Source organism: Ambystoma mexicanum, chromosome 10, assembly GCF_040938575.1.
Source record: "Ambystoma mexicanum isolate Mex_15411 chromosome 10, UKY_AmexF1_1, whole genome shotgun sequence".
In the NCBI taxonomy this organism is placed as follows: domain Eukaryota; kingdom Metazoa; phylum Chordata; class Amphibia; order Caudata; family Ambystomatidae; genus Ambystoma; species Ambystoma mexicanum.
The window spans coordinates 891,663,057-891,689,785 of record NC_090932.1 but is presented as its reverse complement, the minus strand read 5'-3'; the positions used below and the strand labels follow the sequence as shown (position 1 = coordinate 891,689,785).

The 26,729-nt window shown below is 51.4% G+C and overlaps 2 non-coding genes across 2 annotated transcripts; both read right to left on the bottom strand.

The window, feature by feature from the left end:
- Positions 1-4,568: 4,568 nt before the first annotated feature.
- Positions 4,569-4,691, bottom strand: LOC138496872 (small nucleolar RNA SNORA63). Its single transcript, XR_011278331.1, has one exon. It is a non-coding gene; the product is annotated as a small nucleolar RNA SNORA63 (small nucleolar RNA).
- Positions 4,692-4,997: 306 nt separating this feature from the next.
- Positions 4,998-5,118, bottom strand: LOC138496873 (small nucleolar RNA SNORA63). The gene has a single exon (XR_011278332.1). It is a non-coding gene; the product is annotated as a small nucleolar RNA SNORA63 (small nucleolar RNA).
- Positions 5,119-26,729: the final 21,611 nt, after the last annotated feature.

The window sequence follows — 26,729 nt, the reverse complement described above, 5'->3', positions numbered from 1 at the left end:
CGTGAGATAGGCCAGCCTTGGCTAAGGACAGTAGGTACAGCAATACTTGAGGGGCCGTAATCCGCAGAGGGTTAATCTTCTGTGCACGGCACCAGACAGAGAACTTCTTCCATTTATGTCCGTAGCACCTGAGAGTTGAGGATGCCCTGGCCTTTGCAAGAACCTCTGCAGTCGGCCGGGATGTCATATCCTCCAAACTCTAGTGCTGCAGGAGCCAGGCCTGCAAGTTCAGCGACCCTGGTTCGTGATGAAGAATGGCGCCCCCTTCTCTGGAGAGAAGATCCACGTCCGTCGGCAGCTTGACTGGTGTGGACGCTGACAAGTCCAGAAGGTCCGGGAACCAGATCTGCCTCGGCCACGCCGGTGCGACGAGGATCATCCTGCACCGGGACCTCTTGAGCTGGTTGACGAGCTGGAGTAGCAACGGCAACGGCGGGAACACAAAAGAATAGGCCGTCCCAGGGGAACGAGAAAGCATCGCCCATGCTCCTCGGCTGGGGAAACCTGCTGGCGAACCTCCAGCAATTGGAGTTCGCCGCCGTCGCGAAGAGATAGATCTGGGGTTCGCCCCATCGTCGGAAGAGTCGATCCACTTGATCCTGGCGCAGTTCCCACTTGTGGCACGAGCGCAGCTCTCCGCTGAGCGAGTCGGCGATGGTGTTTTTTATCCCTGCCAGATGAAAGGGTACCAGAAACATCCCTTGGGCGACGGCCCAATGCCACAGATCCTGGGCTTCCTTGGCTAGGGCAGGGGATCTGGTTCCGCCCTGCTTCCGAATGTAAAACATTGTGGTGGTGTTGTCGGTGAAAATCCTCACCACCTTGCCCTTGAGGGACGGGAGAAAAGACTTGGGAGCCCAGAACACTGCTGGGAGCTCCAGTATGTTGATGTGGAGCGGCCTCTCCTCCGGGAGCCACAGGCCTCTCGCGTGAAGATCTCCGGTGTGTGCTCCCCACCCCTACAGGGAGGCATCCGTCGTCACCGTCACCCGATATGCTGGGGTCTGAAAGTCTGCCCGCTGCGAGATGCGCATGGGTGCCCCACCATCGAATAGCTTGGCGGAATACTTCGTTGAGCGAGATCTTGTCCTCGAAGCTGCCCGTCGCTTGCATCCATCGGCTTCAAGAAACTCCGGCAAAGGACGCATCTGAAGCCTGCACAGGCGCACCAGATAGATGCAGGAGGACATCATCCCGAGCAGACGCTGTACCTTGCCCAGGATGGCCTGCGTTCTTTCCTCCGACGGCGAGGCCAATCGCGCCACTTTATCAAGCTTGGCTCCCAGAAACAGTGCGACGGGCCAGGAGGGGTTTGGGGGAAGATGGAGAATCCCAGGTCCGTGAGCAGCTGGACGGTCTTTGCCGTGTGTTCGACGGCGAGATCCCTTGTTCTTGCCCGGATGAGCCAATCGTTCAGGTAGGTGTAAACGTGGATCCACTGCAGGCGCAGCCGTGCCGCCACCGGTGCTAGGCTCTTGGTGAACACCCTGGAATCGACTTCAATCCGAATGGGAGGGCCTTGAACTGGTAGTGCCGCCCTTGGACCACGAACCTGAGCGAACTCGGTGACTTTTTAGAATGGGGATATGAAAGTACGCATCCTCCAAATCCAACGACAGGAAGTCGCCTTCCTCCAGCTGTCCCAGCACATGCTAAAGGGGGACCATCCGGAACTTCTGTGCCTTGATGTACTTGTTTAGTCGACGCAGGTCCAGGATGGGACGCCATCCGCCTGTCTTCTTTCTGACGAGGAAGTATCTTGAGTAAACTCCGGAGCCCTGAAGCCTCTTTGGGACGAGCTCGATGGCACCTTTTTTGAGCATCTCCTTTACTTCCAACAGCAGTTGAATGATGTGGTTTTCCTTCCTGGCCACGGGTGGAATGCAAGCTACAGAAACTGTAGTGTGTGCCCCTGGGCCAGGGCATCGATCACCCAACGGTCGGTGGAGATAGACTTCCACACACTGATGAACCTAGTCAGCCGGCCTCCCACCGGGGTGTTTCGGTGGGGGCCCAACACCACGGCCGCTTCAGTCTTGCTTGGCAGCCGCCTTGCCGTCGATGGCGAGGTCCTCCCGACTTGCCTCATCCCCCTGTAAGCTTCTTGCGACGAGGAGCGGGCCGCTTGACAGTACGTCGAGGAGCCACCGCCGAATCCCTTGGAGGCACCTTGCTTGCCTCCGGAGTTCCAAAAGGGCAGACGTCATCGTAGAACTTCCAAGGCCCGAGCCGTCTCCATGACGGTCTTGATGGCATGAAGGGACTCATCCACTGTCTTCCCAAACAGGTTGTTCCCGTCAAAGGGCATGTCTAAAACATTGGCCTGTACTTCCTGGTGGAAATCTGTTGCCTTGAGCCGCCCCCAAAGGCAAACACTGTTGCCCAATTGGCGGAAACCGGTGTCGGCAATGTCCGTGGCCACCGTTGTGGCGTGGTCAGAAGCCACCTCACCCTCCTGCAGGATTGCCATGGCCTCCGTCCTCTTATCGTCCGGGAGGAAGTCCAACAGGGGGGGGGGGCGATCATCTACCACAACTCCCTGTCGTAGCGGGTCACGATCACTAGGGCGTTGGCCGCCTTAATCGTCGTCGCCGAGATGCCTCGTCGTCCTATGGCATCCATCTTTTTTCCCCTCGCTGTCTCGCGGGGAAGTAGGGTTCGAGGCCGATGCCCCCCCTGCTTTCTTCTTGGCCGCCGCCGAAACGACCGAATACGGGGTCGTTTGTGCTCTAAGACACAAAGGGGTGGCATTGGGGACCCGGTACTACTTCTCGTACCGGTCCGACTTAGCAGGTGTCGTGGACAGTTTCTTGAGGAGGGCAAGTCCCTTGTCCCAGATGTCATCCAACAACGGCACCGCAAGGACTGTTTTCCTTTTGGCCTCACGCCATTGGTAAAGGAAGCCTTCCTTCTCTTCAGGGCAGAGCTGAAAAATCTCGGATGCCTTGGCGATCATGGCGTGAAACTAGCCAATTTTGTCGGGCGGCGACGCCTGGGGAATCAGCGACGGGAGATCAGTCCCGTCGTCATCCATCCCCGTCGTGGCCGTATCCATCCCAGTGTCCTCCCTGAGGGTCGGTGAAGAAGACAAAGGCTGAGAGGGCCGTGAGGGCTGAGAAGGCAGGGTTGGATGGATCCTTCTCTTGTTAGAGGGGCTTCCCGACGGACCCGGCTCTGTCAGGTCGTCTGGAGCCAAGGGCACCCTGGTCCTTATCTCCGTGCATAAGGCCTGGATCGCTGTCAAAATGGCCGCCAAGTTGTCTTGTGGCTCGGGCTGCGATGGGTGCAACAGTTGCTCCTCCTCCACGGAGCCTCGTCCTCACTCATCATCCCTCTCGTCGGGATCCCTCCCGTGGGGATGGGCCTCCTCCAAATTCTTGTTGAGTCCCTCTATGACTTCGACCAGTTCCTTCTCGGAGGTCGTGTCAACAGCCACCGCCCCCACCCACCTCTTTTTCCACCGGGGTCTTATCAATCAGTTTAAAAGAGGATTCCCTCCGCGGGGTAATCTCCACTGGGGGGAGCCTCCCCAGGGCCGTAGCGATTCCCTCAATAGAGGCCTTGGCTGGGTGAATCAAGGCCTTCACCACCCTGGGCGCGCTTGAGGCCTTCACCTTAGGGGGAGGGTCACCGCCTCATACCCCTTCGGCCGATTCCTTCGAGATCGATCGGGGCCTCTCCAGAAGCTTAGCCGGATTCTCCGACTTTCTCTTCCCCGAGCCAGAGCGTTGGCTCGCAGTTGATGGTGTCGGTGAAGGTGCGCCCTGCCTGGCAGCCGAGGAGCCCGACCGTCCGGCGCTCACGGTTCCCGCGGACTCGCGTTGCTTTGCCTTCTGTTGGGCCCCCTTCGCCGGGCCGCCCTCACAGGACTTAGAAGACCGCTCGGATTTCTTCTCACCTGCTGGGCTGTTGCTTTCCAACCAGTTGGCGAGACGGGTCAGACGGTCCCTCATGGTCCGTTCTGACATGTTCATGCAAAACGCACAGTCCTTCTCCACGTGCGATTTGTCTTCATGAAGGCAGTAGAGGCACTTTGAGTGCTAGTCCTCCTCCTTTAACAGGTTCTGTAGCTTGCATCCAGGGCAGTTCCTGAACAGCTTGCCCGGTGTCGAGCTTCCTTTCTCCTGGGCCATGTCCACGAGGTAGGCTTCAGAAACTTCTGGAATCCTTCAGGAAGCGTAGCTCGATGACAACTACACCCTTGAGGGCCATAATAGATTCCGAAAGGGGTCCCCATTGATCGGAAGTAGAAGCGGTGGAGCTTGAGGCTCTAACCAAAAAATGAGATAAATCGCTTTGAAAAAGCGCGAAACACAGAAAAAGCTCGGGAGCTATAGCACGAGGACTCCCAACACTTGAACGTGCAGTAAAAATCTGAGGATGGCTGCCAGAGGCGGGATTTTAGGGAGAGACCAGTGATTGGTTACTAAGAAAGACAGATCAGAAACAAAACTGATACTGTTTTTTTCTTTACCAAGGATTCCCAGCCTGACGGGGAATATTCATGAGCATGTGAATCCATGCCAGACCCCATGCTGGAGAAGTACAGTGCTTGCTGGAAAGCACACATGTTTGAGACCAAGCGTCCCTGCCTGCTGTTGCACCATAACAGACAGGGATAGGAATCAATTGCTTTGTGCAGGGGGAACGACAAGGCAGCACTTGCAGCTGAATTGTAACTTATCCTGCATCATAAACCAAAATGCCCAGTTTTAGCCCATTAGAGCAGCATTTACAGCTGGTAAACACCCAGGAAGTAGCTCAACAGGGACATGCTGTTAGGGCCCATTTCAGAAGTACAGCTAGCTAAATACCTAGGGCATGCGAACTACCCATAACATTTGCAATGCCATTAGAGCAGGGAAACGTGTAATTACCAGCACTTGAAACTTCAGAGCCAGATCCACAGGGCACTGCCACAGTTTCTATACTGCAAACTAAATTTATACATTTAAGTTACTGCTCAAACTATGTACATGCTTTAACAAAAGCACAACGTGTTTGATATCAAGCGTCCCTGCCTGCTGTTGCACCATAACAGACAGGGATAGTAGGAATCAATTGCTTTGTGCAGGGGGAACAACGCAGCACTTGCAGCTGAATTGTAACATCCTGCATCAGTTTCAAGGTCGTGCAGGCAAGAGTGAATGCAAGTAGGTTGTTGATGAGTTTTAATAGCAAAGAGGGGTTCGTGGTGCACGCACCACATGAATGACTTGGGTAGACTACTGTAGTTAAAGAGTTACTTGTGAAAAGTCAATACATGAATTCCACACGCAATGTCAAATCCACTGATACTACACACTGAAACACAGGCCATCACATGGTCAATGTGTGCAAGACAATGCAGGAAAAATGTTGCCCAAAAATAAAATAAATAAGACCTGAAAACTCAGAACATAAAAAACAGGGCCAGGACACACAACTCAAGCTGTTTCTAGCAGTGTCCCTTGTCCAAGTTACACAAAAATCAATCTCAAGTTCCCTGCACTGCAATTTGCTCACACAGCTGTAAAGCTAATGCTACTCAGGAGCAGCTATGACAAAATATAAACTAGGTTTCACTACTCTAACACTGGGGAGAGGGAGCAGTGTAATGCACTGCACATTAACATTTTTCAAGATTCCTGCTGACCTTCTTGCACCCTCCATCAACCGGGACTGCCCATCTGCCATCCAGTCCTGGTGCACCTCTCTGCCTCAACTCCTGTAAAACTGACATCCTGCCCATCAGGACCCCTGCTCCTTCCTCCCCCCGCTCTGGCCTTCCTCCTTGGGCTCTCTGCCTGCTCCTCCTTCTGAAGCCAGAAACCTTGAGTCATCTTAGACTCTCTCTCGACTCCTCAACTTAGGACATTGCTCGGGAGTGCGCATGCGCGAGCGATGTATGCGCTGCTAAAACCAACAGCTCCCGGCGGCCGCTGCTAACATCCTGTAAATTTTCCACTTACGCGGACTAATCTTCCCTCAACCGCCTGCCAGCGGTGGTGGCCCCACCAGGGCTGCTGACGCCACACTCCGGAGAGAAACCGGAACGGGGGACGCCAGAACCAACCCGCGGACTGCCGGCGGACGGCAGGCGACCATCGCGGCGCGGGCGGAAGAAGAGGACCGCCCCTCCCCCCCGGAGGCGCTGAGTTCGCTGGTCCCCAGGCGAGATCGTCGCTCGGAACGCGACCCCACGGCGCTCTCCGGGGGCCATTGAGCGGCCGTGGAGAGGCCCCCCCCACCTCCTCCACCCTCAGGACAACAGTGGCCCACACACTACGAGAGGCTTTGCGGCCTGGGCGCTGCAGCACCGGCCTCACCTGCGGGACCTTCCCCCCCATCAGCAAGACTGCGAGACCCGGGGTCGAGCGGCAGCAGGAGCCGTGAGCTGCGCTCCCCCAGTGAGGAAGACACGCTGCAACTAGAGGCACCCACGAGAAGGTACAAGGGAGTGGGGGGCGGACGCTTTGCTTGTTTTTCCCCCCCGCGACCCCTTTTTGCAACCAGCCTGCACAGAACACAGGTGCGCCACAGACCAGCACCAGACCCAGAGCGCTGCTACTACCTACGTGTCCGCGGTGGACCCCAAAACTCGGCGTGAACAGTGGAACTGCCCTGCCTCTCTTGGGACCACCCCGAGTGGCCTACCTCACACCCCGAAGCGCAGCACTCGCGGTAGAACAAGGGCACAGTCCTACGCACTTTGGCCACTCGGTACGCCCGAGATAGACAAGGGCCAACATCACGCCGCCTGGTGAGGCCGAGCGACGACACTGCGAACACCCCAAACGTGACCTTGGCCGCGATTCACAGTGCGCATCCCGCGCAGCCTGTACGCAATCGTCCGCCTCGAGGGGGAACAGCTAGACCCCTGCTACACAGAACCCGATCACAACATGGGAAAGGAGAAAACTAGGAGGCAAACGCTACAGAGCAAGATGGATCTCTATACCGTGGGGGCCCCTCCCCAGCGCGAGCCTCAACCCCTAGAAGAAGAAAGTAACCCTAGAGAACTCAGCGACCCTCCTATCTCTTTGTCAGACCTTATGAAAGCGATTGGGGACTCGAGGACGTCCTTGGAACTTAAAATGGGCGGCTTATCCTCGGAGGTGTCCCTCATACGCCAAGACCTCCGCAACTTGTCGACCAGAGTGGGTGAAGCAGAACAGAGGGTGTCCAGCAATGAAGATGCGATCCACCGCATGGAACAGCAGCTCACTGCGATTGCCCAAAAGGTGACCCAACTGGAAAGCCGCGCCGAAGACAGTGAGGGGAGGGCGCGACGCAATAATCTCAGGATCCTCGGTATACCGGAGAAAGAGGAAGGACCCAGTGCAGAACTCTTCCTGGAAGATTGGCTCACTCATATCTTTGCCCCGAAGAAGCTATCCAAATTCTTCTCGGTGGAAAGGGCACACAGTCCCCACCGGCCAGCCTATACCGGGCGCCCCACCCAGAACAATGATCGCACGCCTACTGAATTATCGCGACTGAGATGCAATCCTACAAATGGCAAGGGCCATGGGCCCGATCACATACAACGGCTACAAGGTTGGCTTCTACCCCGACTACACGAAAGAAGTCCAAAAAGCCCGCCAATCTTTTGACTCCGTTAAGAGGAAGCTCCAGTCACTATCCATCAAATATGCCCTCTTCTTCCCGGCATTGCTAAAAGTCCAGTATGAGGGCGCTACACACTTGTTTTACAACCCCAAAGATGCATGGGACTGGCTTGAAACCCACGTCCTCACGGAACCCAACGGGAGACGTGGGCCATCGGGCCCACCCACGCAGCGACCCCGACCTGGGAGACCCTCGCCCCCTCGTTCCCCGTCTGAGGCAGACGACGACGCGTCAAGGACCCCGGCGGGAAAAGGATGAATACCCTGTACTGTAGGGCCCAAACTGCAGATTGGTAGAGTGGAAATGCTCACTTAGCGGCCGCCGCCCCCTAAGGCTGAGCGTGCGTTACCACACCCGGGTTATCCCGAAGAAGTTTATAAAGTTATAGGTTTAATGTTTGGGCGACAGGTGCTCCCAGTTGGAGGGGAAGTACAGGGTGGGGGGGGAGTTCAAAGTTCGTAAAGAAAACGAAACAAGAAACAAGAAGATACGACACATAGAAGCACTGGCAAGGGAGCCAGATATTGGCTATGGGCAAGACCACAGACACGATCATCATCCAGGCAGGAGATATACCAACACGAGAAGACCTTCGGGCATCCCCCCCGAAAGTATAGCGTTGCACAAATCTCGAGCGTACAGGACTACCATTGATCCTTCCAGATATCCAGATAAGCGCCCCACGCAGAGAGAATGAACTCCAACAAGGTGACCGTGCTCTCCTGGAACGTTAACGGCCTCGGCTCCAGCATAAAGCGAAGACTGATGCTCCAGTACCTTAACCGTTACTCACCTGATATTGCCCTACTAAATGAAACACTTGCTAAGCACGAGCACAATCTTCTTCAAAAAAACCAACTACTCTCACACCTACCAGGCTGGATTCACAACAGGAGCTAGGGGCACGATGATCCTGGTTCACAAGCGAGTCCCCCTGCAGGTCAGGAAGGTCAAGATCGACCCCCGGGGCCGATATGTTATGATACTGGCCGACATCTGGGGCGAGAAATGGGGCCTCGCTGCAGTCTACGCCCCCCCCTCACAGACGAAAGAGCTACTCTCCGAGCTACAGAGCCGGTTGCTTGAGGATGTGGCCGATGTATGGGTGATTGGTGGGGACTTTAATGAAGTGATGAACACTACAATCGACAGATCTCACAGAAGGTCAGGTTCCTGTCTTGCCCCCACACCACTCGCCATGTTCGCCGAAGCTTTGGGTATGACAGATGCATGGCGCGCGCTCCACAACAACGAGGCTGGGTTCGCCTTCTCAGGTGTCCACAAGTCATTCTCCCGAATCGACTATGCCTTCATCCCCCGCAATGTAAGTCACAGGCTCCTTGACGCCGACTTCCTCGCAAGAGGTATTTCTGACCACTCTCCGCTCCTACTGTCTATGAAGAACTCTTGCCGTGGTCCGGATCGTAATTGGCGCCTGAACACATACCACCTACGTCTCCCCGAAATAGCGGAGGAACTGGAGAAGAAGACAACAGAATACTTCGAAATCAACGAAGGATCAGTGGATTGCCCGATCTCGCTCTGGGAGGCATATAAGACTGTCCTCCGCGGAGAAGTTATCTCGGAAGTTTCAGCCTACCAACGAAGACGAATCCGAAAGATCAAAGAGGCAGAAGCGCGCGCCCTGGAGTGCGAACAACAAACCCTGGAACACTCCACCCAAGAAGCTAAGGAGGATTTGATCACCGCACAAGTGGCCCTTAGCAACCTGGCTCTAGACAATGCACGGACAGCCCATCAGTTAGTCCGGAGTCAAATCTACGAACGAGGTGACAAGGCGAATAAGACACTGGCCTGGTTGGAACGGCGCGAGCAGACCAAGGGACATGTGCGGGCAATTGAATCTCCAGACGGAACGCTCCTCACAGACGACTCGGACATTGTTGCAGCATTCGCCGCCTACTATGAGAAACTCTACACTCCACCGACCGAGCACTTGCCTCCCGAACCCACATGCTACCTTGACCGGTTCGAGATCCCGAAGCTCTCTCAGCGCCAAACAGACCTCCTGAACGCCGAAATCACTGTAACTGAGGTACAAGAGGCGCTCGCACAGCTCCAACCTGGGAAGACCCCGGGTCCCAACGGGTTCCCTACAGAAACATGGAAATGCCTCGGCGGTTCACTGCCCGCCCACATGCACCGTATGTTTCTACGCAGCAAGGAGCTGGGGGCACTCCCCCCGGACCTCAGGAAGGCATGCATAGTCGTCCCCCGGAGGAATGTGCCTCCTATCGCCCAATATCCTTGATCAACGGCGAAGCCAAGGTCCTTGCAACAACACTAGCCAATAGACTGCTGCAGGTTATTGAGACCCTGATCACCCCGACCAATGCGGATTCATGCCCAACAAATCCACCCGCATGAACCTGCGCAGAGTTCAGTTGGCGCTGAGTAGAGCCAAGGAAATATCAGCCCCACTGGCCCTCCTGGCAGTGGACTTTGAAAAAGCATTTGATTCTGTGGACTGGGAGGCCTTGTGGGCAATCATGTCTCGAATGAACCTGGGGCAAACGTTCATATCGTGGGTTAAACTCCTGTATGCACACCCAGAGGCCACGGTAAGGGTGAACGGCAGGTCTTCACAATCATTTCCCTTGGGTCGGGGTACGAGACAGGGGTGCCCCCTCTCCCCGCTGCTTTTTCTATTGGCCATAGAACCTCTCGCAATTGAGCTTAGGACTAACACTACTTGGACAGGGTTCGCCTGGCCAGGGGGGGGAGAAGACCGACTATCCCTCTACGCGGACGACCTCCTCATATACCTAAGTAACCCACGCACTTCCTGCCCGATTGTCTCCCGCATCCTCAGGGAATACCAGCGCTTCGCAGGCCTCAAAATAAACGAAACCAAAACCATTTACTTCCCGATCCAGGGAGGTGAGTCTGCGATCCCTGAAACCTGCCCATATCATGTCTCCATTAGAGAACTCAAATACCTGGGCATAAGACTCGACCTGTCACTAGGTGGGTTCCTACAACTCAATCTACAGCCAATAATTGACCGATTCATTAGGGACACCTCCCACTGGCAATCACTCCCACTATCACTATTGGGCAGAGCGGCGCTATTCAAAATGCTGACCCTCCCCAGACTACTGTATGTACTTCAAAACGCCCCCCATATAATCCCCGTGACACCTTCGCACTCATTGACAGACGCCTCCGCACACTGCTGTGGGGAGGGAAACAATCCAGGATCGCCCTGGAGACGCTGCAGCGATCAGTGTGGGAGGGAGGCATCGGTCTACCATGCATTCGCACCTATTACCTTGCAGCCCAGATTGGGGTGGTAAACGACTGGATACATGCTGACCCCACACTCCCCCACATCCGCCTTGAAATGGAGAGCATGACCCCACTAACCCCACTACAGACCCTGTACGCCACCCACGACCAACCCCCGTCCTTACCCAAAATGACACGTCACATTTGCTGGGCCTGGCGGGATGCGCACAAACTGATAGGCTGGAAAGGTAAACCAACGCTATCTCAACCCCTATGGCACACCGCACTCCTCCCAGAAATAGTGAAGATGGGCCCCTTGGGTCACTGGTGCGCGAAAGGGATACACACACTAGCACATGTGATACAAGAAGGCCATCTCCTTGACTTTGAGGCCATGCAAGAGCGTTTCGACCTCGCGCCTATGGACCGGTTTCGACATGCGCAAATGACCCACGCCATCCGCACCCAATTCCCTGACACGACGACCATACCCCCCTGTACTCCCATTGAGACCAACATCCTTCCGCAACGCATTACCTCCAAGGTCACCTCCACGATCTATCAAGCCCTTAACTCCTTCGGGGCGACGCAGCTAGATGGGCTCAAAGAAAAATGGGAAAGGGATATAGGTCACATGGAACCAGAGGACTGGGTAGAGGCATTAATGTCCCCTAGAGAAATAGGTATTGATTCTAAACTCAGGCTTATACAACTGAGGATCCTCCACCGCACATACTATTCACGCACTGCCATGGTCAGATGGGGTGGACTGGAAGATGGGACATGCCTCAGGTGCAAAACAGAACCGGCCACCTTTTACCATATGTTATGGGAATGCCGAGTCTTACAGGTCTTCTGGGAGAGCTGTACCAACACGATTTCTGCCACCCTGACGACACCAATCCCCAGGGACCCCAAAATGATGCTGTTGGGAATCCGAGGTGAAGTGGATCTCTCAAAACATGATAGAATATTTCTGGCACTTGGGACAGTCAAAAGATTGATCGCGGCTAGCTGGGGCTCCGCCGACCCCCTATCTGTGAACCGATGGTGCAATGAGTTGGACAGATGTGCGGCCCTGGAGCGCCGGATTTACAACGCACGGGGGTGCCCCCGCAAATTCCAGAAAATATGGGGTAAATGGCTGGACGCTAACTGAAATGTACCGAGAGGAATAGAAATGTACTATTGTTAACATTGGTTACCTGCCATACCCAACGAATGTCTGATGGCCCTCGGCCCCACCGGGTCCCCTCTGCCTCTTTGAAAACTGCCTTACTATCATGATCTGTTGTATGCCTTTGACTCATGCCTGTTTTGTTGTTGTGTTACTAAAACGTAATAAACAGAATTATTAAAAAAAAAAAAAAACTTAGGACATTGCTGCCTCCTCAAAGGAATACTCCCTTTTCTCACCAGAGGCTCAGTGTCATCCAAGCCCCGGTTCTCTCTAGGCTGGACTATTATTTTAATAGCCTCCTCCTGAATGTACCTTCTTCCATTCTGCGACTCTCTAGCTAATCCAGAATACGGCAGCAAGACTTCTCCTTGGCCTCAAGCCCAGGGACTGCATCTCACCTGCCCTAAAAAGTCTTCATTGGCCACTGATTGCTGCACCGATTAAATTCAAATCCCTCTGCATCATCCACAAAGGGACCACACGGTCTTCATATTTTACTAAATACTCCCCTACATTCCTCTGGCACCAACCGAGTAAGGCATTTCATTAATCAGGGTAGGTGGTCGATGGCTTTCCTCAGCTGGCTCCCTCCTAGCCTCCCCATGCGTCAAGCAGGACTTGCCGCCGCCTCCTCTGCTAATCCCACAGTTGCTGTAATTAGTGTTGGGGCCCGTATGCAGACCCTTTGGCCCCTGAACCTCCCCACACCCAATCAGCCAAGCTCCTGTCTACCCTAAGAACTTGCCTTGGCACACCCTCCGCCCTGGAGGTTCACTTAATCCGAACGTTGCCCCTGGTCATAGCACTCAACAAAAGCATTTAATCTGTGATTCACCCATGAGCCTGGGCAACCCAGCACTTACACCCTCTTCCTTGCTGCACTGGCAAGTTCTGAATAATCACAAGGCATAGTAGGTCTGTTCTTCCTCCTTTTCCCTCCTCTGCCCTTATTAAATATTGTGTTTTGTAATGTTATTTTGACTCCCTTGTTCCCTCCCTCTGTGGGCGCTTTGAAATTTACTTGCTGTATAAGCACCCAATAAGCATAAAATCGCAGTCCTTTCTAAACCCAGGGTTGCTATGCCCTCCCCTGAAAGGCAATTCACTTCCACGCTCAAATACCACACATGCCGTTTAGCTGGTCAAATGTAAGCTACATGTTACCATGGAGAGGTTATCCCGAAAACCTCATGTGGTCGTGGGGCTGTGGACTGGACATTTGGCATTACTGCTACAAGCACAGAGATCACAACATAAGCATGTACTGAACAGGAGCAATGCTGGAAGGAGGCGGTTTAAAGCTTGCAGTAGGTATGCCCCCCATGGGATGCAGAGTTGCTTACAAAGTCACAGGGTGTAGCCACAGACCAAGCCAGATGTATGCAAGCTTAGGTTGCTCTTAGCCAGCAGATTGAGATACAAGTGGGATGGGGTCACAGCACAATTGGCAGTAACCATATTTGGCATTTCGGGAAGCCTTCTGAATAAAGTGCCCTAAAATGGTGTGCTTTTAGAACCTTCAAGAAAGCATCTAGGAACCCAGAATTAAGGTGGCATGTTTAATATACAATCTACACAAGGGGTGTGGAAAGCCCACCACCAGTGTGCTAGAAGGCTAGTGGATTTTATAATGAAATCTAGGCATGTAGACTGAAGTCACTGGGTGGAGACACGACCAGACTCCTATAATCTTTGAAAAACAAGGTGGAAAGGCAAGCCAAGCAAGGCTTGCCCCCTATCTATGGGCACCGGTAAACCTTAGCAGGGCACCTCTGAAAGCAATAGCACCAGCAAGTTCATCAGAACAAATAGCCTTTTGACATACTAAAAGTAGCAAGCTGACCATACCTGTGAATACACCACAGACTGGCAAACTGAATGCAGGCCTCAGGAACCCAGGCCACGAGTCTGAAATTAAAAAGGATAATTAGTGCAAGGCATATTACTAGCTGCATGTCATTTTGAAAGCGCCACAATATATGCTGTTGCCCACAATAGTGATGTACTACCACCGTATAGTCCACTGTGGAGAGCAGTCCTTACTTTTCCCTATAAGAATTTGCTGTAAGGTACAGAGAACCTCACAGAAATAAAGTCTTTTGGGGAGAAGGTGTATTCATATCTACAATTAGCAGTAATTGAGGGAACACTTAATCCAGACGTCACGATAACTCCGTCATTTAAGAACAGGGCAACCAATGTACTTGCCACCAGCTTGCAAGGACAGTGCTGCTGTATTGGGAATTTGTTGCAATTCCCCCTTACCGTACCAGTCCTACCACCCCAAAACATTGACATCGCCACCCACGCAAATAACCTTCACGTGCTCAAGTGCGCCCATTGGATACATTGCACGCCTTTGGTACATTAGCCAGAACTATGCCGGCCAGGGCAACTGCTTTTTGAATGTAACTCGTAAGAGTACAGGTGCCAAGACACGTATAAGGGGTGTCCAAGAAGGTGGCGGCGGCGAAGCATAAACCTGGGCTTGTCAAAGCAGCAACGCGGGGAAGACTAGACATGCCAACCTCTGCCAGGGTTCACTTCAAAGAAAAAGGACCGCCTTTGATTACTCACCTGTGCATTGTTAGGTGTTCAAGTCAAGCTGTAGATAACCACCACACGCCTGCAACAGAAAGTTGATATTCAGGAAAGGTGCACCCAAGTATTGAAAATAATTTTACGTACAATACTTTGTTGACCACAACATAGTGATGGACTACAACTGTATAGTCCACTGTGGAGTGTGGTCCTTAATGTCGCCCAGAAGAGTATCTGTGAAGTAGCGTGGACCTTACAGAAGTAAAATCTTGCTGGGAAGAAAGTAAACCAGCAGCCCCCATGGCCAGACATGTGACCAAAGCAACAGTACACGAGCAAATACAAACAAGTAGGACATTGTGCACACTCACATAACTCAATAAAATAATGAACGGAAACTTAAGGATAACTGGAGTGCCAAGACGCTCAGAGACAAGAATGATTGTCGCTGGAGAAAAAAACTTGTCCATCTCAGTGGGTAGAGCAATCCAGGTCACTTCCCCAGCACCCCAATTGTCTTAAGTTGGAGGGCGCTACGATTCGGCCCAGGGTATTTGACGGTGCAAAAACATACAGAATCCTCACGAGCAAAGTTAAGTCAAGACTGTCCCAATGATATAATGCAAAGGGCGCATCGTATTCTCTGTAAGCATCATATCAAATATTACAAGGCAGGCATATTTCAGTTTCCACCCCAGGCCTAATTTGAAGCCACCAAGTTGCAGTGAACTGCAGGTAAGGGTTTTAGGCGTAAGAATCAGATAAACCATACATACCACAGCGCAACAAAGCAGTCATCGCTGGACGCTTAAGAGCGACTCCATGCATCGCAGACATGCCAAATAGCTATTTCAATTTGAGCAAAATGCATGCCTTCGTGCATGAGCACGATGCATTGTGCCCCGCGCCGCCGGGGATGGCTGGCACGTGCGGCTTAACAGAAGGTAGACGTTATCTAGGAGCTTGTCCTGTGATCACCCTTTTCTTTGAAGCTCAGCTACACCAGCCTAACGGGCACGCCAACATGGGTTAGACAAAAAACTAGCCCCGAACAATGCAAGCTTAAAGCCCATAACCGCACTGTTCAATCGGTTTCTAGTAGGCTTGCACATTCCCACAAACAAACATCACATAGGATTACATTGCATGAGTGTGGTTGCTAGAATCCTGCCCATGCCAATTAACAGTTAGCTGAACCCTTAAGTCTCAGAACCCGAGAACCACTACCACCACAATCAGGTCGCCCATCTAGTGTACTTGATATCATCTGTGACTTGTATTCCTTGCACAAGTTACTTAACATCTACAGCAAATAAGTCACGATTGATCCAATGAATCACCTTGTTGCTACTCCTACAATACAAATGATCTGCTTGGAACGTAGCAACATCACAAATGAGGGCATTTAACAGTCCCACGTTGTCCACAAAAGTGCCAAGCGTGTTTGGGGAGTGCCCGCTTTAAGACTCACTGCTAGGCACATGCAACCAGGAAGGGTTACATCCAATCTACTGAAGAAAAACCTTTACCTGTATGTTTGACCAGCGATCCGTACATGGCGGGAGGCGGGCATGTTCATTCGGACACGTATCACACTGTGGATGAAGTTTTTAATTAGAACACTTCTGTTGGGTCTAAAAATAATGCTGCACTCACGTGCCTCAACACATTAAGATTATATCCCACACCCCTTTATTCCAGGGAACTTGGTTATCCTCCCAAAACCTAGCAGTACGGCTACAATGCACGACAGTCAACATCTACCCTAATTAGCATGTGGCCTGGAGAACGAGGTTAAACATTTTGTCGGCCACACTATAGTGATGGACTACAACCGCGTAGTCCACCGTGGAGAGCGGTCCTTCTCCCCTTTAAGAGCCGAACTGCAAAGTACAAGGAACAATGCAGAAGTCAAAATCTTATTAGGGGCAGAGCGTGAAAAAAATTCTGACTTACCTGCAGGGATATTAACATGATACGCCGTGTTTTCAAACAATGCTGTAATAAATACAAATAGCAGTGCATTGTAAAATGTAGTATACACATTTATAGTATAACTTGCTTGCCCAACGCGCACCCTCTAGGTGGTGTAAAACCTGCGCTTGAGGAGAAGGGTGGGGTATTTCGTAAACTGAAATTGGTTTAGTAAGGAATGCAAAAACGCCATCTGATGAGGCAGGATAGTCTGATTTTTAGAAATAAATGCAGCCTTTGAACCGTAGAGGTTGAGATTTTGGTGCTAGTAGAACCACTTACTGGGCTTTACCTCTGGTTCAGAACATTGGTGGACCCTAGTCATCCTGGTGCCACAATGACCTGTAAATATAATCCATGTCCAGTTATGAAAGGAGACTGCAGGGGACAGACAAAAAGCCACATGCCTTTGGATGTCATTCGTTTTAGCTTGGCGAGATGACCCATCCATGACAGCTTGTGTGGATTGGCTGGCTGGCTTGGGTGTACCCACAAGGTTCCCTGCTCAAGAAGCTGCTGCTTTGAACCCCAAATAGAAAACAGACTTCACACTAACCCATCGCTGAGCACAAACTATCCACTGAGCTCCATCTCAAAGCAGAGGCAGCTGCAACGACTACTGCAGAAAAGCACAAAGCAGCAAGGCTCAGCACTGTTCAGCAGCCAAGTTAAGACATTTGTAGTGATGCCCTCCTCTCAGAACACCCTGATGGCCTGTCAAATCCAGTGTCTTCACCATGTGCCGCTTCGCTCCCAAAGTCTATTTTCTCAGTGTTTTTTTTTAGTTTTTTTTTTACTGGGATGAACACCAACTCCGTCTCACACTACACCAGCAGCAAATCTAATCAAAAAGATGACGCACAGCCTACCAAGTATACCTTCTACACATGCGCAGAAGGCAGGATTTACTGGTGTGACCTAATGTACTTCGAATACAGCTTATGGTAATGTAAATGATTATCACACTCAATACCCAGAGGTTTCCAAGCGCGGACACAGGGATCAAACCAGTGTTGCTCTGCGTAGTCTTTTCCAAAGCAAGCACGTTGCCCCAGAGCTATCCTACCGAGACAATGAAGGAACACGTTACTTCGAACTATTGTTCTCCAGCATGGGTCTGGCATCGAGTCGCATGCTCATGAAAATTCCCTGTCAGGCCAGGAATCCTCAGTAAAAGAAAAAATAGTTTCACTTTCACTTAGAAACTGTATTTCTCCTCTAAACCAATCACTATACTCTGGGCCATACTGCCCCCAGCCAATGACTGCTCTCTCCCTAAAACCCTCTGGCAGCCATATTCAGATTTGCCAATCATGTAAAGTGGCAGCATGACCAAGAAGAGCCACAGATGGGTAAGGAGGGAGGGTTCACATGTGAATCCATGGCAGACCCATGATGGAGAATAGTTACAGGTAACTTGTTCCTTCTCCAGCATGGGGTCTGGCATGGATTCACATGAATAAAGAATACATAGCAGTACAACATTAAACAATCACGGGAGGTGGCAAGGTTCAACAGAAGCAATACTCTTACCTCTGGAACAGACTCACCTCAAGCGAACAGGTTGTGGAGCACTGCTTGGCGGACCCTGGACTCCTCTATGGAATCCCTGTCGACGCAGTAGAATCTCATGAAGGTGTGCGTAAAACTCCACGTGGCAGCCCTGCAGATGTCCAGCAGGGGCACACCAGACAGGAACGCCGTTGTCGCAGCGATCGCTCTGGTGGAATGGGCTCTCGGATGCCGGGCTGCAGTCGGTTTGCCAGTCAGAGTGTGTGATACAGCCAGAGAGCTACCTGGAGATGGAAGCATTGGACAAGGCATTCCCATGGTTCACTGGATCTAAGTTCACTAACAGACTAATGTTTTCCAAAAACATTTTGTGCGAGCCACGTAGAACCTCAGAGCACGAGCAACGTCCAGCGAGTGCAAGGCCCTTGCAGCCGGTGACTAAGGCTTTGGAAAAAACACAGGCAACACTAAAGGCTCATGGAGGTGGAATTCCAACTGAACCTTTGGCATGAAGATGGGGTGAGTCTGTAGCACCATTCTCGATTCGTGGAAAGTCCGATATGGCTGTTTCTAGGAAAGGGCCTAGATCTTCCCCACCCTCCTATCAGAGGTGGTGGCCACAAGGAACGCCACTTTCTACTAGAGCAACGAGATGGGCCTGATGCATAGGCTCGAAGGGGGCTCTCCCATGAGCCTCGTCAGCACAACATTGAGTTCCCACACCCTCAGCCAGCGTGCCACAGGTACGCTTTTGCTAAACAGACTTTCCTCATTCCCTGAAAGGGGTAGCTTATCCTTGGTCATTGATCATGCCCACTAGCAGTTCAATATGTTTTATGAGTTCCAAACCGGAACCCAGTGCTCATAGCTCTTCCCATCTCCATACTATCCCCATACAGATAGAATCTTGGACCACGTGTGCCATCTATGCCTGGTATGGGAGGATGGCCATGCAATGAAAATTAACATTACGGTAACAACTGAGACTTGCCTACCTAAAGAGAAAGGGAAAAAAAAACAGCGCCACCCCCAGGGTGTTCCCACAAGGTCAGTGGTGCCCTAGCAAGAATATTTTCTTAGCCCTTTTAGTTGATTGTAATCACTTGTTCAACCCTTCACTAGCCCACCATTGTAGACTAATGTTTCAAGTTTCTCCAGACTGATTACTTCTGTGCTCTTTTCCCCCCCGGAGACATGATCCGAGGCCCAGAAGAAGGCAGCTTTTAATGCAGCCGAAACGTCAATGGACACAGCAACAACTGTTTCTACACAGTCCATAAAACATTGAAACTATACCACGACGTAGACCCAGGATTAGTCACTACCTTGTTAGTATGACCTTTGTCAGGTCCAAAATACGACACAATTCATGTTATTATTGTGCTGTATTAAGCTTAAAACACATTAAGATGTGTTAAAAGGATTGGTTTGTAGTGAAATGCTATATACCAGCACTGACGTGCAAATAGATGTATGCATGGTATATATTTTGTCACCAATGTTAGTATCACAATTGTATGTTTCGTCTTAAATGCACACCTATGTCTTAGAAAAACAAATGCTTAAAAAAAAGTATACAGCAGTGTATTTTAAAAAAAACTGCCCGAGATCAATGCATGAAAGCAACCTACCAGTGGATTACAAAGCAACAACAATAAAAGTGTTCTCGACTAACCTCTAATAAGGGTCTAGTTGCATGTATTTTTGGTGCAAGGTCTACATCTTGAACCCAGGTAATTTGCATCCACTCTACATTATGCTTTTGAAGGGTAATTCTAGGGCTGACTCATTTCAGCCACCCCTGTGAAGAATTGTTACATACACGATTTAGAGTATGTTAAATTGTTAAGTGACAGGAATCAATTCATTTCATATCAGAGTTCCCACACCAGGGCAGAGGCCTTCACCGGCAGGAAAGATCAAAACAGTCCTTTGAGGAACTCCTTGAAGAGACAGTGGGACCAAAGACATCTTCCTTGAGACCTGGTGTAGCAGGAGATAGCTGCCAAATGCACCTTGATGGATGCGTGCAGCAGTCCTGCCTTGGCCAAGGACAACAAGCATGGACGTATCTGCGGGGCTGTGACCCTTTCGGGGGAGATGGGTGGAATCTTCTGCAAATGGCAGCATGCCACAAAAGGCTTCCACTTGGGACCGTAGCACAAGACTTGAAGAGGCTCTGGCCTTGGCAAGGACCTCCCTGCAATCCGTTGGCAACTCATATCCTCCAAACTCTAGGGTTGCAGGAGCCAAGACTGCAGGTTCAGCAATCCTGGGTCGTGATGCAGGATTGCACCTTCTTTGGTGAGCAGATCTACAACCACTGGCAGCTTGACTGGAGGAGATGCTGACCGGCTAAGAAGGTCCGGGAACCAAATCTGCCTCTGCCACACTGGCGCGACAAGTATCCTGCATCAGCACTGTGAGTTGACCGATGACTCACAGCAGGAGAGCCAGCGGAGGGGGGTGGGAAAGAATTCATAAAGAAACAGGCCTTCCCGCGAGAAGGAGAATGCACCTCACATGCTCCTCAGCTGGTAGAACCTGCTGGCAAATTTCTGGCATTTGAATTCGCTGCCGCAAACAGTTCGATCAGGGGACTGCACCACTTGATGAAGATGCAGTCCAACTGGTCCTGCCGAAGTTCTCACTCGTGTCAGGAGCACAACTCCCTGCTGAGTGAGTCTGCAATGGTGTTCTGGACTCCGGCCAAGTGAAAGGGGATAAGGAACATCTCTTGCCTGACGGCCCAGTACAAGTTCAGCACCTATTTGGACGTGTGCCCCCCTGCTTTCTGATGTAGAACATTGTGGTGGTGTTGTCCGTGAAGATCCTCACCACCTTGCACTTCAGGGACAGAAGGAATGACTTGAGGGCCCAAAACACTGCATGCAGCATATTCTCCTCCGGGAACAATAGGCCTCTGGCGTGCAGACGTCCGGTGTGGGCTTTTCCAGCCCTCCAGGGAAGCGCCCGTGGTGACAGTCTCCTGGTCAGGTGGTTTTGAAAACCTGTGCCTTGGATGATGTTGAGAGTGTACACTGCCACCACCTTAGTACCCAACTGAACTCCTCGCAAGCAGGATCTGGTCTGTGAAGCTTCCAGACACTTGTATCCAGCAAGCGTCCAGTAACTCCTTAAGTGGTCGCATCTGCAACCTGCAGAGCCGGATAACGTAGATGTAAGACATCATGCCGAGCAGCGACTTGATGCTCGCACTGTGGTGGTCTTCAGTGGCAATACCCTCTCCACCGAGGGCAATGCTAGGCAGGAGACTCTATTTAGCCTGGCTCCTGGGAACAGAGCATTCTGCGATGGTGTCAAGCAGGACTTTGGATAATTGATGGAGAACCTCAGATCTGTCAGTAGCTGACGTTCCTCTCTGTGTGTTCGATGGCTACCTCCCTGGACTTGGCCCCGATGAGCCAGTCTAGTCAAGGGTACACATGTATCCCTCAGACAGATGGGCCGCCACTGGTGCCAGGCACTTCGTGAACACCCTGGGCGGTGTCGACTTTAGGCCAAAAAGGGAGGGCCTTTAATTGGTAGTGTCTTCCCTGCACCACGAAGCATAGGAAATTCCAATGTTTGCTGTGAATGGGGACATGGAAGTATGCTTCCTCCAGAGTCTCCTTCCTCCAGTGGCTAAGCATGTGCTGCAATGGGACCAACCTGAATATTTGGGACTTGAGGTACTTGACACCGCAGGTCTAGAATGGGCCTCTAGCACCATAAGTCCGTGGGAGAGCGTCCAGCACCCATATGTTGGTGGAGATCTTTTCCCACTCGCTGACGGATCCCGCCAGTCAGCCGTCCACCGGGGTGCGCCCCCCACCCCTTCCTGGCTGGTTCAGTCCTGCTTCGGCACCTTCAGGGGAGACAATGGCGCAGACCACCTCCACCGAAAGCCTTGGAAAGGCCTCTGTAGGCCTCCCAGGTCATGGACCGGGAGGGTTGAAGGTACAAGAAGCCTCCACCAAAACCCTTTGTCGATCTGCCAGAGTTTCCTCTGGAGCAGCGAAAGGAAGAGCGGTTCTATGGAGAATACCCAGGGCATGAGTAGTCCCTGTATCCATCTTGACTCATTGACGGTCTTCCTGAAGAGGTTTTCTCCAAAGGGCATGTCCAACCCCCTCGTCTGGACCTCCTGACAGTAATGTGTGGCCTTCAGCTAGCCACGACGGAGGCACTGTTCCCCATCTGTCGAAAACCAGTATCTGATGTCCAGGGCCACCGTGATGGCATGGTATGAAGCCACCTCCCCCTCCAGGAGTGAGATTGCCTCCACGCGCTTGTCATCGGGTAGGAACTCTCGAATCGGGGCCAGTTTGAACCACAGTTGCCAGTCATACCTGGCCAGGATCGCCAGTTCGTTGGACGCCTTCATGGTCAGTGCCGCTAAGTAGATGACCCTTCTCCCCATGGCAACCAACTTCTTCCCCTCGCTGTCTGGAGGGACTGAGGACGATGACAAAGGGTTGGACAATTTCTTCCTTGCAGCCGCCAACACCTGTGACAGTTGCAGCCGTAGGCACCTGGTACTTATTCTAGCCTATCCTGCTTGGCCGGGGCAGGACTCAATAGGGCCCGGCTTTACTCCCACATGTCATCCAGGAGGGGCACCGCCATGATAGTCTTCCTCTTGGCCTCGCACCTCTGGTACAGGAAGCCTTCCTTCTTGGTCTCCCTGGTTATCATCTGGAAGAACTCTTAAGCTCTGGTGACCATGGCATCAAACAACCCCACCTCATCCGATGGGGATGGCCTAGTCTGCGGCGATCCCCCCACCATGACTGTCATCGTCCATGTCCATCCCTGTGTTCAGATCCCTCAGGGGGCGGGCACCTGGTGCAGAGGTTGATGAAGGGGCATAGGGTGACGCTTCCTCATTTTCACTGGAGGATGATCTGAGCCGCAGAGGCCGGGACCTGCGTAGTCCTCTGGATTTCCAACACCAGTGTGCAGGGTCGAAAAGATGTCCAGAGATACAACGCTTGGCTGAGCAGTTGGCCTACTATGCCCTGCACCATCTGTTCAGCGGTAGTCCTCCAAGTCCTCGTGGATCGTGTGCATGGTCTACTGGTCCTCCTCGTCCAAGGATGAAACCTCTATGTACTGGGGTATGGCCTGTGGCGGGCCTGGGACCTACCAGTCCTGGGTGAGGCATGACCCTGCTTCGGGCATGGCTCAGAGGACTTGACACTGAGCCATGCAACCAGTCTACTGTGACAACCCTTCATAGTTTTCTTGGATAACCCAATGCAGATATCGCAATCCCCTTCTTTGTGGTCTGGGTGAAGAGTCATTGAAGGTGTTTGTCCACCACAAACACGTTCTGCAGTCCACATCTGGAGCAGAGGTTGAAGAGGGAACTTCCCTCATTCTCCTCTGCCATGGTCCGAGGTGCAGAGTAGGCTGGATGTCCTTCTGGAAACTTTGAAGAAAAACTTTATGATCCCTGCTCTTGAGGGGCACAGAAATTCCCCGACAAACGGATTCCCGCTTGTCGCCGATGGAGAGAAGAGCACACATTCTTGGTTTTGACAAAAATAGGACTTTCACGACAAAAGCACGAAAACCGTAGAATAGTTCAGAGCAAAGCTTGAGGACTCCAACACTTGAACCTGTGGAAAAAATCTGAAGATAGCTGCCAGAGGAGGGGCTTAGGGAGAGGGCAGTCATTGGCTGGGAGCAGAATGACCCCAAATACAGTGATTGGTTTAAAGAAATACAGTTTGTAAGTGAAAGCGAAACTATTGTTACCGAGGATTCCTGGCCTCTCAGGGAAGGTTCATGAGCACATAAATCCATGCCAGACCCCATGCTGGAGAATGAGAGTTTACACTGACCATTTTGCTCCTCTTCCAAGGCTTATGGGAGGAAAGAACATTTTTGTTCAGAGAAACCGCAGTTTTAATTTGAAAACGTCACCCATTTCACCTTACTCAGCAAGGCTTGCAGTGTCAGCCCTCAGATGCAGTGCTCAGTGACCTGCTCAGAGCAGACTTTCAAGGGCCCTGCATTTGCCAGGCATTCTAGGTAGAGGCCAGACAAGTCTATCTTGCTGTCTCCCATAAACCACAAATTCCTACTTTCAATATGAAAAGTAACCCCTGCCACCTCTCAACTCACTAGGTTTTGGGGTGGCACCAGAACTTGGTACCAGTGATGCTTCACCCCTGCAGGGAGTTTTACCAACGGAGCAAGCAGAAAAGGTAGCTTTCAGTCATAAGCACAGCGCCTAGGCCTAAAGTGGGTTGGGATGCAACTGTAGTATGGCAAAGAACTGAAGGGGAATACGATGGACTTCCAATAACCGAAATATCTGGCCCAGTCATGTGTAAAGGTCTTCCTTAAAATGCTGTGTACCACCACCTCCTAGAATCGAAAGGGGTGGTCCGAAATGGCTGTTTGGGGTGAAACCCAGAAACTCAATGCAGAAGCCAGTAAAGGTTGTGGGAGCCAGTAAAGGTTGAGGGCTGGGTGATGGGCATGCAGCCGCATGTACGACACTCTCGGGAACAAGGTAGGAGGAAATTGCCCCCCATCCAGGTGGGATAGGACCAGTGCTTGAACAGTGTATCTAAAGCTGTCCAGAGGAAGGAAGGGCTTGCCTTTCTGCAGGAGGGAGAGCAGATACCAAGCTGTGGGTTCTTAGCTATGTGTACCTTAAATAAGTGTTTGTCAATGTGGAACCCAAGCCCTCAGGGTTGATGGCCATGTCTGTATGCTGGGTGTTGGTAAGGAGTAGGAATTCAGGGGTTGGCCTTCAAGTATGCATTGGACATCCAAGACAGCAAAAAGCAGGTTTTGAGCCTTTGGATGGAGATCTTTATGTGTCATATTGGTGGATGTTGTGTATGGGTAGGAGGGCACCCAGCGGATCCATGCAAAGATGACTGGGGAGAGATGGAACCCTGTGGTACTCCACAGGTGATGGTTAACACTGGCAATCGAGTCCATCTGAACAAACGGTTGGCAAGGTAGGGCTTGTACCACAGTCGAAGGTCATTGATCCCAATCTTCCAATGGAGGGTGTCTCAGCACCTGGTGGTCCACTGTCTAAAGCAGCCGAGAGGTTGAGTAGAACCAGGTGAAAGGGGTAGCCATCAAGGATGTTCAGGGCATTAACTACCTGTATGGTTGCAATCTCTGTGAGGCATGTGGGTCCAAACACTGATCAGTAGGTTAAGGAAATTGTGGGTGTCGATGTGTGCTACAGCTGTGCAGCTGCATCTCCCCAGAAGATCATTGAGAGTGGTGTCCAGTCTTTAGGGTAAATTGGAAGGTGCCTGGAGTGGATCTCAAAGTAGGGAAGGAGAGCTTCTGCTGGGTGGGTCTTGAGGATGGATGCAGGGAGGATACAGTTTGTATATAATGTGGCTTTGAGGGCAACCTGGGTTTCTACCAGGTCCTTTGTAGAGAGGGTCTTGAATGTTGTTCAGGGTGTGGAGATTTAGAGGGGAGGGATCTGTGGATGCAGAGCTGGTATATGGACTGGCGAATCTTTATTGTTCACTTGTTAGGCGCATACAGGAATCATACTGTTAAAGCACCCTGTCGATTAGGGCAGTTATGGTGGCTTTTTCAATGGAGTTTGGTTTTTTAATGCGTCTTGTACTGCACACCGTCACCAAAGCATTCTGCAGGATCTGCAATTGAGGGAGTGTTGCGAGGAAGAAGAGCAATAGCGGTGATGTGCCATTAGCAGCTTCAGTTTCTCCGGTTGGTAGTCATGTGGTGTTGGTGAGATTGGATTTTCATGCAGTGTGTTGTGAAGTGCATGCGATCTGTGGTGCGGTAGAGGTATGGTTGAGTTTAGTTCAGCGTTTGTGGGTGCGTATGCAGAAAGGTGAGTCTTTTAGTATAGCTAGTGGCAACAGATTACCTCCAGATAAGGTGCTTACCAGGGCTTTTTACACATGAAAATATTGTCAATACGGCAGCTTTATTATTTTCCTGTGCACATTTACACACAAGTTTAGAGCAGAGGGAAGTGCAAAGGTCAGGTTACTTGACAGAAACCAGAAGGCTTCTTTTGATTTTCATCTACATGGATATAATTGCAAGCCATGGAAACAGAACGCATTTCTCTGAAGCCTTTAAAAAAAAAAAAAGAAACTGCACACTGATAAAAGGAATGGTTTCTTTCCACGATCACTCCTCTCTCCTGGAGTGATCACCTTCTCCTTTCCTCCCAGCTCACCCCCTCTACCCCTCAGGCCAAGCCAACTCCAGCACCGTCACCCACCTTCTCGGTTATCCGACCCATGAAGCGTGTGTCAGTTGAGGCTTTCGCAGCCACTTTCTCACCTCCCCCCAACCCCCTTTGGCTGACTCGCATACTGAAGCCCTTTCTATGCTCCACTCTGCCACATCTGATACTCTATATTCTTGCCCCAGTCATGAGGATCTGCTTGAAGCCCAAAGCCAAGTGCAACTTCTGGTACGACTTGGACCTAGTCAACCTCAAACACAAGTGCAGGGTGGCTGAGAGGAAATGGATTGGCTAGATATATATATATATATATATATATATATATATATATATATATATATATATATATATATATATGCAATATCAAATGGCCAGACCTTTGAGAAATAAATGAAAGGTGTATTCTGTCACAATGCAGAAAGCTGCCGCATTTTAAGTGAGATA